General features: G+C 42.4%; 1 protein-coding gene and 1 long non-coding RNA gene across 3 annotated transcripts in view; one reads left to right on the forward strand and one right to left on the reverse strand.

The window, feature by feature from the left end:
- LOC105543034 overlaps window positions 1–12,817 on the reverse strand; it is a 45,657-nt gene extending 32,840 nt beyond the window's left edge. The window contains exons 1-2 of the long non-coding RNA XR_001006565.1: window positions 12,737–12,817; window positions 11,791–11,865 (exon numbers count right to left, since the gene is read on the reverse strand). This is a non-coding gene — a long non-coding RNA (uncharacterized LOC105543034). The remainder of the gene's footprint in view (window positions 1–11,790; window positions 11,866–12,736) is intronic.
- A 100-nt stretch (window positions 12,818–12,917) lies between these two features.
- The window catches only part of ZNF790 (zinc finger protein 790), a 28,504-nt gene continuing 27,371 nt past the window's right edge, over window positions 12,918–14,050 (forward strand). The window contains exon 1 of one of the 2 annotated variants that reach the window (XM_011984770.1): window positions 12,918–13,007. The gene's annotated coding sequence lies outside the window, so the exon portion shown is untranslated. Of the gene's footprint in view, window positions 13,008–13,386; window positions 13,700–14,050 lie in introns of those variants that run through there. The other variant, XM_011984769.1, reaches the window with a different exon arrangement.

A 14,050-nucleotide genomic window follows, 5' to 3' on the forward strand; every position in this document is an offset into this window, starting at 1 on the left:
GATCAAGACCATCCTGGACAACATGCTGAAAACCCGTCTCTACTAAAACTACAAAAAATTAGCTTGGCATGGTGATGCATGCCTGTAGTCCCTGCTACTCAGAAGGCTGAGGCAAGAGGATCGCTTGAACCCAGGAAGCGGAGGTTGCAGTGAGCCAAGATTGTGCCACTGTACTTCAGCCTGGAGAAACAGTAAGACTCCGTCTTAAAAATAAATAAATAAATACAGACAAAAAGATAAAGAGAACTATAAGCAAATACTGAACCCTACTTAGTATGCTTGATTTTTACTATAGTAGAGGTTAGCATACTCACATTCTGTATTTATAAATTCTAGACTTGAACAAATTCGTAAATATAATGAGGATAATGGAAGCCAAGTTTCTAAGTCCTACAGAAGGAAGATACAAATATGGAACACATTGTGACAAGAATGAACACTGCAGTCCCATCATCTAGATCTTGGTTTCCAAATATTCACATTCCAAGGAACCAGAGCTCTTTAGAGAAACGATTCATTCCAGGCTGGAGCTAAGACAGTATTTAGGAACGAGCCTGGAACATCTTGTCATTCCAGGAAGTAAGGAAATGCTCAAAGAATAATGAAGACAAGTCAAAGGAACACAGAAGCCAGCTGGGATGCGTTCCTGTTGGCCAAATCTGGGACAATTTGAGTATAAAAATAAATAACAGATTATAACCCATTGAGGAAAGTAAACATCTATGAATTCATATTGACATAAACAAATGAATAAGTAGGAGAGAAGGGAAAGCTCTTCTTTATAGCAGAATGCCAACTAATTAATACAGACAAAATAATGGCGATAGAAATTAAACAAAAAAAACCCTCCCATTATTACTATTACATCTTACTAATAACAGACCCAGGAATAATTATCAATGGGTGGATGTTAAACTAGTGGGGAAAAGTTTGGTGACCAGTTATTTATACAGTTACAAAGTATATCTCCACAAATTATCTATTAATTACAAATAGACAACTGTCAATATTACAGTGGAGAAACATGGTAGATATCACCTTAACAAATTATCAAAGTTAACAGCTCCAGAAATGGAATAAGTCAACATCATGAATCTCCCAAGATGATGCAGCAAGAAGGATACGATATTACCTTTATGCTATTCCTGCCACAAAATTCATAGCCTGAATGTAAGCATGATAAACCATAAGACAAACCCAAATTAAGGGACTTTTTACAAAATAACTGGCTTCTCCTCTTCAAAAATGCCAAGATCACGAAAGACAAAGAGGGAGCAACTCTTCCAGATTAAAGAAGACTAGAGAGACATAATAAATTTAAAGTGTGATTTTAAAGTGGATCCTGGATAGATGAGGGGAGAGGGTAGGGTAGTTTGTTATAAAGAACATTACTGGGATGAGTCAAAAATTTTAAATATGGATTAGAGTATCATATAAATGTTAAAATTTTAATAACTGTACTGTGGGTTATGTAAGAGAATATTCTTGCTGTTAGGAAATAAAGGGGCAAAATATCTGCAACTTAGTCTTAAACGGTACAGATAAAATGTGTGTGGAGTGTGTGTGGGTGGGTGTGTGTGTGTGTGTAGAGACAGAAGGAGAGAGAGAGAGAAGAAAATAATTTCATATGAGAATGATAATGCAAATAGGCAAAAGGTAACAACTGGTGAATGCGAGTAACTAGTATGCAGGAATACTTTATGCTATTCTTGTAACTTCTATAAGTTTCAAATTTAATAAAAATTTTAAAGTTAACAAACATATCCCTAAATAATTCTCATGTTAAATATGAAACTAAATGGAAACACAAATAGCCTAAAAATGAGGGAAACAAGAGCAAGATACATATCAAAAACTGGACATCAAGAAATTACCAGATAAAAAGTAACTGATAGAATTAAATGCTTGTATAAAAATAATATAAAACAGATTTGAATTCAATATGACAACAAAAGAATCTCAACATTAAAAAAAGCAAAAGAACTGGTGAAGATAAAAATAAAACATAAAAGGCTGGGTGCAGTGCCTCACGCCTATAATCCCAGCACTTTGGGAGGCCGAGGCAGGAGGATCACTTGAGGTCAGGAGTTCGAGACCAGCCTGGCCAACAAGGCAAAACCCCATCTCTACTGAAAATACAAATATTAGCTGGGTGTGGCAGTGTGTGCCTGTAATCTCAGCTACTCAAGAGGCTGAGGCAGGAGAATCACTTGAAACTGGGAGGCAGAAGCTGCAGTGAGCTGAGATCTTGCCACTGCACTCCTATACTCCAGCCTGAGCAACTCACTCTGTAAAAAAAAAAAAAAAATGCAAAAAAATTTACGATTTACAAAACCCAAAGCTTTTGAAAGTTTTTTTTTGTTTTTAAAAAGAAGACTGCTGATTAAACGTGGTATGTGTATGTACCATATACTTTAGGTTTTCTCTCCCCCAAGACACGGCTAAGATGACCAGTGTATTTTCATACAATAAATTGCTAGCAAGTGCACAGGTATGGCAGATATTGTTGACTGCCTCCACCAAAACTACTCCTTCTGCCACTTTCTTGATACATGACTTTGATTTTTCTTCCACAGTTACTGTGCTCAGCTCCATAAAATGAATCACGACTGTCTAACTCAGCGATTCTCATTCGTGAGTGTACATTAGAATCACTTGGGTAGCTTTTTATTTTTTATTTTGATTTTTATTTTTTGAGACAGCATCTTACTTGATTTTTTTTTTTTTTTTTTTTTGAGACAGCCTAAGCTGGAGTGCACTGGTACGATCTTGGCTCCCTGCAACCTCTACCTCCCAGGTTCAAGGGGTCTCCTGCCTCAGCCTCCCAAGTAGCTGGGACTATAGGTGCCCACCACCACACCCAGCTAATTTTTGTATTTTTGGTAGAGACAGGGTTTCACCATGTTGGCCAGGCTGGTCTCGAACTTCCGACCTCAGGTGATCCGCCCACCTTCCTCCCAAAGCACTGGGATTACGGGCGTGAGCCACTGCACCCGGCCTCTTGGGTAGTTTTTTAAATATTCCAAAGTTTGAACCCATTCCGCATCAAATGAAATTTTAATGTTTTCTATCAGCTTCTGTGCATTGAATTCATCAGTTCTCAATTGCGGTAGTGCATTAGAGACATCTGGTGACCTTTTACAAATTGGGGTTGGCTAGTCCAAGTGCAAGTGGTGTTTACAACTAATTGATCACAACCAGTTACAGATTTCTTTGTTCCTTCTTCATTCCCACTGCTTTGCTTGATTAGTCATAAAATGATAATGAGAAAAATGGTGATGCTCAGGCCATACCCCAGACCAATTAAATCAGAATTGCTGAGAGTGGGACCAGAGGTTAGCAACCAAGGTTAAGAATAGCTAGCTTAGGCCAGGCGCGGTGGCTCAAGCCTGTAATCCCAGCACTTTGGGAGGCCGAGACAGGTGGATCACGAGGTCAGGAGATGGAGACCATCCTGGCTAACACGGTGAAACCCCGTCTGTACTAAAAATACAAAAAACTAGCCAGGCTAGGTGGCGGGGGCCTGTAGTCCCAGCTACTCGGGAGGCTGAGGCAGGAGAATGGCGTGAACCCGGGAGGCGGAGCTTGCAGTGAGCTTAGATCCGACCACTACACTCCAGCCTGGGCGACAGAGCAAGACTCCGTCTCAAAAAAAAAAAAAGAATAGCTAGCTTAGGCCAGACGTGGCTCATGCCTATAATCCCAGCCCTTTGGGAGGCCTAGGTGGGCGAATCACCTGAGGTCAGGAGTTGGAGACCAGCCTGGACAACATGGTGAAACCCCATCTCCGTTAAATATACAAAAAAAATTAGCTGGGCATTGTGCCAGGCACCTGTAATCTCAGCTACTTGGGAGGCTGAGGAAGAATTGCTTGAACCCAGGAAGTGGAGGTTGCAGTGAGCAGAGATCATGCCATTAAACTCCAGCCTGGGTGACAACAGCAAAACTTAGTCTCAAGCAAACAAACAAAAAAAGAATAGCTGGCTGAAATGAAATGAAATCATTATTCGTTCTAAGCGCTATTTTGTACCTTTTGCAGCAATAAGTGACCTAACTGGCAGTTAGAAAAGCTGATTCTGTTAGAGACAACTGAGTGTACTGTGAAGTGATCAAGCCAATTTGAAATTTAATTTGGAAGTATTTACTGACGTTTAAAATACATATACTCAGCCGGGCTCACGCCTGTAATCGCAGCACTTTGGGAGGCCAAGGCAGGTGGATCACCTGGGGTCGGGAGTTTGGGACCAGCCTGACCAACATGGAGAAACCCTGTCTCTACTGAAAATACAAAATTAGCGGGATGTGGTGACACATGCCTATAATCCCAGACACTAGGGAGGCTGAGGCAGGAAAATTGCTTGAGCCCTGGAGGCAGAGGTTGTGGTGAGCCGAGATTGTGCCATTGCACTCCAGCCTGGGCAACAAGAACAAAACTCCATCTCAAAAATAAATAAAATAAAATAAAATAAAATACACATATGCTATTATTCCTATAATTTCACTTTTTAGTGAAATGTACATGTATGTATATATGTATGTACTTAAATGCATAGAATAAAGGTTAACAAAATGAATAATTAACCAATAACAGTGGCTACGTTTGGGTAGATACCTCGGATTGGGGACTGTGGCTGCACAAGACTTGAGCCCCTCTATAATATATAAATTATTTTTATAAGAAAAATATATTCATTAATTATGTATATAATTATAATTCTACTGAAAAGGAAAAAAACAAGCACTAGCATTTGGCCAAAGTAGATGGTTATTTAGAAAGGCAATAATTTGTAAGCAAACTATATTCAACAAAAAAGACTTGGTGAAATAACTCTATGAGGCCATTACAATTCATGATAAAGATAAATGTTAACATGGACAGCTGTTTATATGTATTTTGGCATAATAAACACAGGTTACACAGATCAATAGCTACACAATGATCATATTAAAAAAAAATTCTAAGTATTTGCTATAACAATTTGATGGTAGCTACATCTAATTGATAGGATTACAGATGACCTTTGTTTTTTCTTTATCCTACTGTTTTCTAAATTTGTCGTAATAAGGAAACAAATTTAGAAATGAAAATAAAGAACACAGCAATCTTTTTTGTTTTTATTGCTTTTTTGGAGACAGAGTCTCATTCTGTCACCCAGGCTGGAGTGCAGTGGCACGATCTTGGCTCACTACAGCCTCTGCCTCCCGGGTTCCAGCGATTCTCCTGCCTCCCGAGTTGTTGGAATTACAGGTACCTGCCACCATGCCCTGGCTAATTTTTGTATTTTTAGTAGAAATGGGATTTCACCATGTTGTCCAGGCTGGTCTCGAACTCCTGACCTCAGGTGATGCACCTGCCTTGGCCTCTCAATATTCTGGGATTATAGGCATGAGCCACTGGCCTGGCCAAATAGAGCACTCTTAAGAAGTGACACATTTATCATGTATTCAAAGGTTTTTGAAAGAAAATATAAACATGGTGCAGGAAGAAGCAGAGAGACATAAATCAAAACTGGAAAAAAAACTCAAATATATAACTATTTGAATATCACTATTTATAATATCACCAAGTAGGCAGTACAAAGTAAGGGAAAAGCAAGTAAGTTATCACTGAATAAATGATATGGGAATAAGACTAGGTAAATGAGAAAAAACTGAATATAGATCCCCAAATCAAAGCAAAACAAATTTAAAATGGATTGAAAAGTTACATATAAGAGAACTGAAAGTCAAAATCCTGTTCTAAATGATTTACAATGTAGGTAGGGAGCAAAACTTACATATAAGATATTTTGGGAAAAACCAAAGCTATTTAGTTAAATGCTTTCTATTGTAATTGCTATAGAGGTCCCAAGAATGAAAAGAAGGGAAATAACATTTACTCAACACCTGATGTGTATCAAGTGTTGTGCACATAAATTATTTCAATGTTGACAACATTGAGAGAAAATTATTATCTCTTCTTCACAGGTTAAACAACTCACAAGTGGTATAGGTGAAATCAGATGCCACATTTTTCTGATACTTAAGATCACGTTCTTTATGCCGTATTACAGAGAGGTAAGACTAGTATGGGTAAAATAATCTGAGATGATTTTTTTCCCAATGAAGACAATATGTGAACTAAAGAGTTGGTAAGAAAAGATGGCAAAGATGTAGAGACAGAAATTACCTCATATAGCACAGTGGAGGTGAGAGGTGAGGAAGAGAAAAGGGTAGTTAAAAAAGAAACGTGGGCCGGGTGCCGTGGCTCACACCTGTAATCTCAGCACTTTGTGAGGCCGAGCTGGGTGGATCACCTGAGGTCAGGAGTTCGAGACCACCCTGACCAACATGGAGAATCCCTGTCTCTACTAAAAATACAAAATTAGCCAGGCATGGTGGCACATGCCTGTAATCTCAGCTACTCGGGAGGCTGAGGCAGGAAAATCACTTGAACGGGAGGCAGAGGTTGTGGTGAGCCGCGATCACACCATTGCACTCCAGCCTGGGCAACAAGAGTGAAACTCCGTTAAAAAAAAAAAAAAAGGCCAGGCGCGGTGGCTCACTCTGTAATTCGCTTTGGGAGGCCGAGGCGGGCGGATCATGAAGTCAGGAGATCGAGACCATCCTGCCTAACACAGTGAAACCCCATCTCTACTAAAAATACAAAAAATTAGCCGGGCGTGGTGGTGGGCACCTGTAGTCTCAGCTACTCCGGAGGCTGAGGCAAGAGAATGGCGAACCCAGGAGGCAGAGCTTGCAGTGACCCGAGATCGCACCACTGCACTCCAGCCTGGGCAACAGAGTGAGACTCTATCTCAAAAAAAAAAAAAAAAAAAAAGAAACGTGGCAAGTGAAGAGAGTAAAAGATACCATAAAAAGCAGGCTTGATTGTACCAGATGTTACCAACACAAAAATATTAGGCAATAAATATCTACATTATATGTAAATCTATACCTAATTTTCATATGCCCCACTTCCAAAAATGTATTTGAGGAGTCCAAGAATAAAAGAAAATATTAAAAATATATTAATACATAAAGAGCTGGAGAAGATAGGAGTGGGAGGATACCGTATATAAAGAACGTCTCACCCACAGCTTTGTCTTTCCTCAGGTACTGTTACCAGTAACCTGCTTATTGGCTCAAAGGTCCAACCCTTTGTCTGGAGTCCAAGATTGATTTGAGGGAAAAGGCAAGCTATGTTTCTGCTCAACTCCAGGGTGAAGTTAGAGGTCTGAGGAAAGAACAAGGTGCATTTAAATGAAATTCAAGTTTTGGAAGACATCAGAAAGGGAATTTTCAATTCCTTTCTTGTACAACCTAGCTGTTCAAGTTACCACACATTTCAGTCTTTCTAATAAAGCTGCTTTCCGAGGAGGAGGAAGAGCAGGAGCAGGAGGAGGAGGAGGACAAGGACAGGGAGGAGGAGATAGGTGCTCAATAAAAAAAAAAAAAAAACAAAAAAAAACCCAGGCTAAAATGATGATTGATCATTATCTGAACTGCTCAGATTCCAGACAGTCAATGCCAAAGGAATACTCTGTACAATGAATTATGTGATTCCTACTTGCCTAGAACTATTTATAGGAGATAAGCAAGACCTTGCTGAGAAACACTAAGACCTACATCAACTGAGAGGCTCATGTTATTAGAAGAGTGCCCCATTGTCTCTTGGCCTTTTGGTTAAGATCAAGTGTAGAAGAGTTTCCAAATTTCTACTCATAAAATTATACATACAATGCAATTTCATCAAAATTCCAAGAGACGTTTGGGTGCAACCAAGCTAATTCAAAAATTGACATGAAAATGCAAAGAAATACAAACAGCCTAGACACTCTTGAGGAAAAAGAAGGTGAGTGTACTTGCTCCAAATACAAAGTTACAGTGAGTAAGACAGTATGGTATTACTGTGAGGAGTAACAAATAGACCAGCGGAACAGAATCCAGAAATAGACATAGACATACATGTTTACTTGATTTTTTTACTAAAATGGCGCTGCATATCAGTGCAGAAAATATTAACTTTCCAATAAATGATACCATAATAACTGAATACACACCTGGGGGAAAAATGAAATTGAATCCTACCCTACAAAAATTCCAGGTGGTGTAAAGACCTAAACGTTAAAGCCAAAATCCAGAAAGTTTTCGGCTTGGCTGGGTGCGGTGGCTCACGCCTGTAATCCCAGCACTTTGGAAGGCTGAGGTAGGCAGATCACCTGAGGTCAGGAGTTCCAGACCAGTCTGACCAACATGGAGAAACCCTGTCTCTACTAAAAATACAAAATTAGCCAGGCGTGGTGGTGCATGCCTGTAATGCCAGCTACTCGGGAGGCTGAGGCAGGACAATCGCTTGAACCCAGGAGGCAGAGTTGCGGTAAGCGGAGATAGGCCACTGCACTCCAGCCTGGGCAACAAGAGCTAAACTCTATGTCAAAAAAAAGGAAGGAAAGGAAGGGAAGGAAGGAAAGGAAGGAAAGGAAGGAAAGGAAGGAAGGAAGGAAGGAAGGAAGGAAGGAAGGAGGGAAGGAAGGAAGGAAGGAAGGAAGGAAGGAAGGAGGGAAGGAAGGAAGGCAGTCAAGCAAGTTTTTGTCTTTAACACCAAAGAAAATCTTCATTACCTTAAGGTAGACAAAAATTTCTTAAACAAGACTAACCATAGGAAATGATATTATTAAAATGAAACCCAAAACTTCTGTTTGTCAAAAGGTACCACATAGAGTGAAAAGCCAAACCAGAGCAGGCGAAAATACTTATCACACATACAACTGAAAAAAAAGATTAATTTACAGAAGATATATACACATATGTACAACTGCTGCAAATCAGAGAAAAACAACCCAATTAAAAATTGGTCAAATATTTGAACAACATCTTATAAAAGGGGACATTCAACTGCACTCCAGCCTGGGCAATAGAGACTCAGTCTCAAAAAAAAAGGTGGGGGGATATTCAAATGGCCAAGAATCAGTGCTCAACTTGATTAGTAATAAAGGAAATTTAAATTAAATATAAATTAGACACCCACCAGATTGGCAAACATTTAAGAGTTTTATGATGCCAAGGGCTAGCATGGAGGTGGAGCTAAGAAAACTCTTGTAAACTGCTGGCAAAAGTACAGTATCTTTAGAGAACAGTTTGGCAATGTTTGGTAAAACTGAAGATGTACAAACCCTACCTATCAGCATTTTTTTTTTTTTTTTTGAGATGGAGTCTCACTCTGTTGCCAGGCTGGAGGACAGCGGCATGATCTCGGCTCACTGCAACCTCTGCCTCCAGGGTTGAAGCGATTCTCCACAGCCTCCCGAGTAGCTGGGACTACAGATGCACGCCACCATGCCCAGCTAACTTTTGTATTTTTAGTAGAGATGGGGTTTCACCATGTTGGCCAGGATGGCCTCGATCTCTTGACCTCATGATCTGCCTGCCTTGGCCCCCCAGAGTGCTGGGATTACAGGCATGAGCCACCGTGTCCAGCCACTATTAGCAATTTAATCACTAGGTATATACCCTACAGAAATGCAAGCAAATGTGTACTAAAATATGCACACAAAATGATCATAGTCACACTGCCTATAGTAGCCAAAAATGACAAGATAAATGTCCATCAAGAGTAGAAGGATAAGGCCAGGGACAGTGGCTCATGCCTGTAATCTCAGCACTTTGGGATGCTGAGGCAGGCGGATCACCTGAGGTCAGGAGTTCAAGACCAGCCTGGCCAACATGGTGAAACCACATCTTTACTAAAAATACAAAAATTAGCCAGGACTGGTGATACACACCTGTAATCCCAGCTACTTGGGAAGCTGAGGCAGGAGAATCACTTGAACTCGGGATGCGGAGGTTGCAGTGAGCCAAGATCGTGCCATTGCACTCCAGCCTGGGCAACAGAGCGAGAATCCGTCTCAAAAACAAACAAAAAAGAGTAGAAGGTAAGTAAATTATAGTATGTCCATATAATGGGATAGTATACATATAGCAATAAAAAATGAACTGTTAGCTGGGTGTAGTGGCTCTTGCCTATAATCCCAGCATTTTGGGAGGCTGAGGAGGGTGGATCACCGGAGGTCAGGAGTTCGAGACCAGCCTGGCCAACATGGCGAAACCCAGTCCCTACTGAAAATACACAAGTTAGCCGGGTGTGGTGATACGTGCCTGTAATCCCAGCTACTCTGGAGGCTGAGTGAGGAGAATCGCATGAACCCAAGAGGCAGAGATTGCAATGAGCCGAGATCTCGCCACTGCATTCCAGCCTGGGTGACAGGGCAAGACCCTATCTCACAAAAAAAAAAAAAAAAAAATTAACTGTCACTTTTATTATGGTCTTTTGTGAAAAAAAGAAACAAAAGAATGTCTATTCATACAAAGTTAGAAAACAAACAAAAATTGCACTTCTATGCCTTTGGGATTAATTCATAGGTACTAAAGCTCTAATGAAGGGCAAAGAAATGACCACAGTGGTTATCATCACAGAAGCACAGTGTTGTTTGTGACTGTGGAAGAGTAGAGTAGAGGCTTCTTCAGTGATGGAGGTATTCTAGTTATTGATCTGGGTACCCCTTACATGGATCTTTATAATTACTTGTTAAACTGCACAAGTTGGTATTTTACTTGTTTTTTTGTTTTTTGTTTTTTTTGAGACGGAGTCTTGCTCTGTCGCCCAGGCTGGAGTGCAGTGACCGGATCTCGGCTCACTGCAAGCTCCGCCTCCCGGGTTCACGCCATTCTCCTGCCTCAGCCTCCCAAGTAGCTGGGACTACAGACGCCCGCCACCTCGCCCGGCTAGTTTTTTGTATTTTTTAGTAGAGACGGGGTTTCACCGTGTTAGCCAGGATGGTCTCGATCTCCTGACCTCGTGATCCGCCCGTCTCGGCCTCCCAAAATGCTGGGATTACAGGCTTGAGCCACCACGCCCGGCCTGTATTTTACTTGTTAAGCTGAACAAGTGGGTGTTTTACTTATTAAACTGCACGAGTGGGTCCCATTTCTCTACCGAATTTGAAGAAAAAAGCTGTTGGCATTCAAATAAATGTTATGGATCTCTAAAAATATTTTCAAAATATACTATGTGGGAAAATATTTAATTTTATGTGAAAATGTAGGATATAAAATGGCAAATGCTGCATGAATTCAATTATGTTTTATGTACATATATAAATTTTCTACATCAGGGATTTCTGTACTTTTGAAATTATTTAAAACAATCATGTTTTACTTTTATAATCTGAAAGAAATCACATTTTTTAAAAAGATAGCATAGAGAAAAATTAAAACCGAGTGCGGTGGCTCACACCTGTAATCCCAGCACTTTGGGAGGCTTAGGCAGGCGGATAGATCGTGCCCAGGAGTGCAAGACCAGCCTGGGCAACAAGGTGAAACCCTGTCTCTACTAAAAATAGAAAAATTAGCCGGGCTTGGTGGCATATGCCTGTAATTCCAGCTACTCGGGAGGCTGAGACAAGAGAATTGCTTGAGTCCGGGAGGTGGAAGCTGTAGTGAGCCAAGATCGCGCCACTGCATTCCAGCCTGGGCGACAGAGCCAGATTCTGTCTCAAATAAATAAATAAATAAATAAATAAATAAATAAAAGAAAGAGAGAGGAAAAAAAAAGAAAAATTAAAATTGTCTGACAAATCAGTAAGAGAAAATCAGGTGTTGGAGGTGGGGTTTGAAGACACCACATTTTCTCAAAAGGGAAATTCCAGGGATCAGGTCATCTGATAAGCAAGAATTTTCAAGAGAAGGAAAGCAACTATGTCCTGATAAAGAAAAAGGGATTTCAGGAAACAAGAGGAAAGGACAAGCTACCTTGCAGATGCCTTGAGGATGTTCAACAGTCATTCTTTACTCCTCTCCGGAGGTCTCTATCCAAGCAGGGCAGAGCTGAGGAAGGAGAAAGGAGTCAGGAAACATCAGGTTCTTCTGAGAGAGATCCGGTTTGACTATGTCAGAAGTTATCTTGGCTACCTTACTCCCCACCACCTACAGAGTAAAGTCAAAGAAGTCTAGGACGTCCTGCTCAATCCGGGCAGGGTCAATGCCGTTCTGGGCAGAATCTGTTTCTGAGCTCACAGAGGTCTCCAGTGGCTGAAGTCACAAAGACAGAGACTCCCCATACCTACATTGGCTATATAGACACATAGTCACACAAACTCACTCACTCACACCATGGGGACATAAACGTCACAGGCACCCCAAACCTAAACACAACAGGTTGCACATGGTCACACAATCACACACTCACACACACCACGGGGGCAGACACGGACACAACTGCAGAGTCCGTGGACATCTCTCACTCAAACTCCCAGTGACATACGCCTTGGGGTCGCAATGACAACAAAGTCACACGCACCCTACATCAACAATATCACCAATACGCGCGCGCGCGCACACACACATGGAAGCAGCCACAAACCTCACAATTAACGCATATACACAGTTCCGCAAATGGTAACAAACACATACGCAAAGGGGACACACAGTCACAACCGCGGTCCAGGAACCTCACACTCGCAAACACAGTGTCCAACCCGGTCACAACTAAACTCCACTCACACCCGCACAAACAGAAACAAAAAGTCCTCCCCGCCCTCACAGTTCCATACACGGTCGCACAGCCACACGCCCACCATAGAGACACCCCCAGTCACAACCGTACACACTCCTCAAAATCGCTCCTTAGCCTGCTCCCTACGCAGCCCACACAGGTCGGGAGTTCCTCTCGCCCCAGGCTCCGAGCAGCCTCACTTACGCCTGTTCGGGTAGGGTCAGCTCCACTCCACTGGAATCCAAACAAGTCGACCCCATCTATCTCACAAAGCCCCAAGGCCGCCAACCCAAACCCGCGGGAAGATCCCGCCCACTCCTCAAGAGACAATCTAGTTATCGCGGGAGAGAGCCCTGAGCCTAGAGGCTTCTGGGAAGTGTAGTCCAGAAAGCGACAGGTTGCCGAAAGCTACACAGCCCAGCCATCCCGATTCCCGTGGCGCGGAATCTGGCACCAACAAAACTAAATATTTGAGGTGAGCTGCCCATCGGAGCCTTCCGGGAGTCTCACCTGACAAGGACTCCCTAGACCAAGCTTTAGTCAGGCTCCTCTGAGCCCTTTTTGTTTGGCCAGACCTCCTCCATAGCCTGCGAATCAGCAAGAATCCAGCTAAGCCAGTTTAGCAACAATCCTCCCACCCTTGATACTTGAGTTCCTCTTAGTAATTTACCATGCTTTAACTCCTTCACCCAGCCCGTTAGTTATAAATCTCCAGCTACTGTTGTATTGGAAGTTGACTATTGCAATAGTCTTTAACCAAGTCCTTCTTGCCTGTTTAACTCCTCTGGAGTAAGTTTTCTTTCACCCCGCCCAGCCTCAGAGGGCGGCTCCCGGGCTTCCGCCCCTCCCCGGGAGACATACTGGACCGCAAAGTCTCCTGGGAAACGTAGTCCAAGCCTCGCCGGAGACTGGATGGGCCCAGCCAAAGTGGGCTGCGTCCTCTGGGTCCTGAGGCGGGAGTCTGGCCGCAGTGACTAGACTAACTGTGCCCCGGAGGCTGCTCGGAATTCCACTTAATGCTGGAAGCATGCAGACGCTCTTGAGGCGGGCAGCTGCGTAGCGTGTGGAGGAGCTGGGAGAGTGCACTCCAATATGGGACCTGAGCGTCTGAGACCGAACCAGGATGGGGAATCGGAAGGGGACAAATCCGCGATCCCAGTCACGCATGCGAGACTGGGCAAAGGAAGGCTCGAGTGTGTGTAAGACTGCGGTGGACTGCTTGTGCTGGTGAGATGAGGGGTGTCTGGGTAGTTGAGTGAAAGAAACTGCGTGCCAGTAAAATTGGTGCATGTGTGAGAAAGGTGAGGTCAAGATGTGTGCACCTTTGCGGGTGGGGAGGTCATATGGAGTGTGTGGAGGTTGGGGGCAAGATCGTGTATGGATCTGTGTGTGAATGTGTGTAATCACCTAAATGTGGGTCACTGCATGGAGAGCTGATACTGTGACTGTGGAGGAATCTGAACCTCCAAGTCTCATTTTCTCTTTAAATTGTGATAAGGTTGTATCTTCCTGGAGCAG

Source organism: Mandrillus leucophaeus, unplaced genomic scaffold (genome assembly GCF_000951045.1).
Source record: "Mandrillus leucophaeus isolate KB7577 unplaced genomic scaffold, Mleu.le_1.0 Scaffold274, whole genome shotgun sequence".
In the NCBI taxonomy this organism is placed as follows: Eukaryota; Metazoa; Chordata; class Mammalia; order Primates; family Cercopithecidae; genus Mandrillus; species Mandrillus leucophaeus.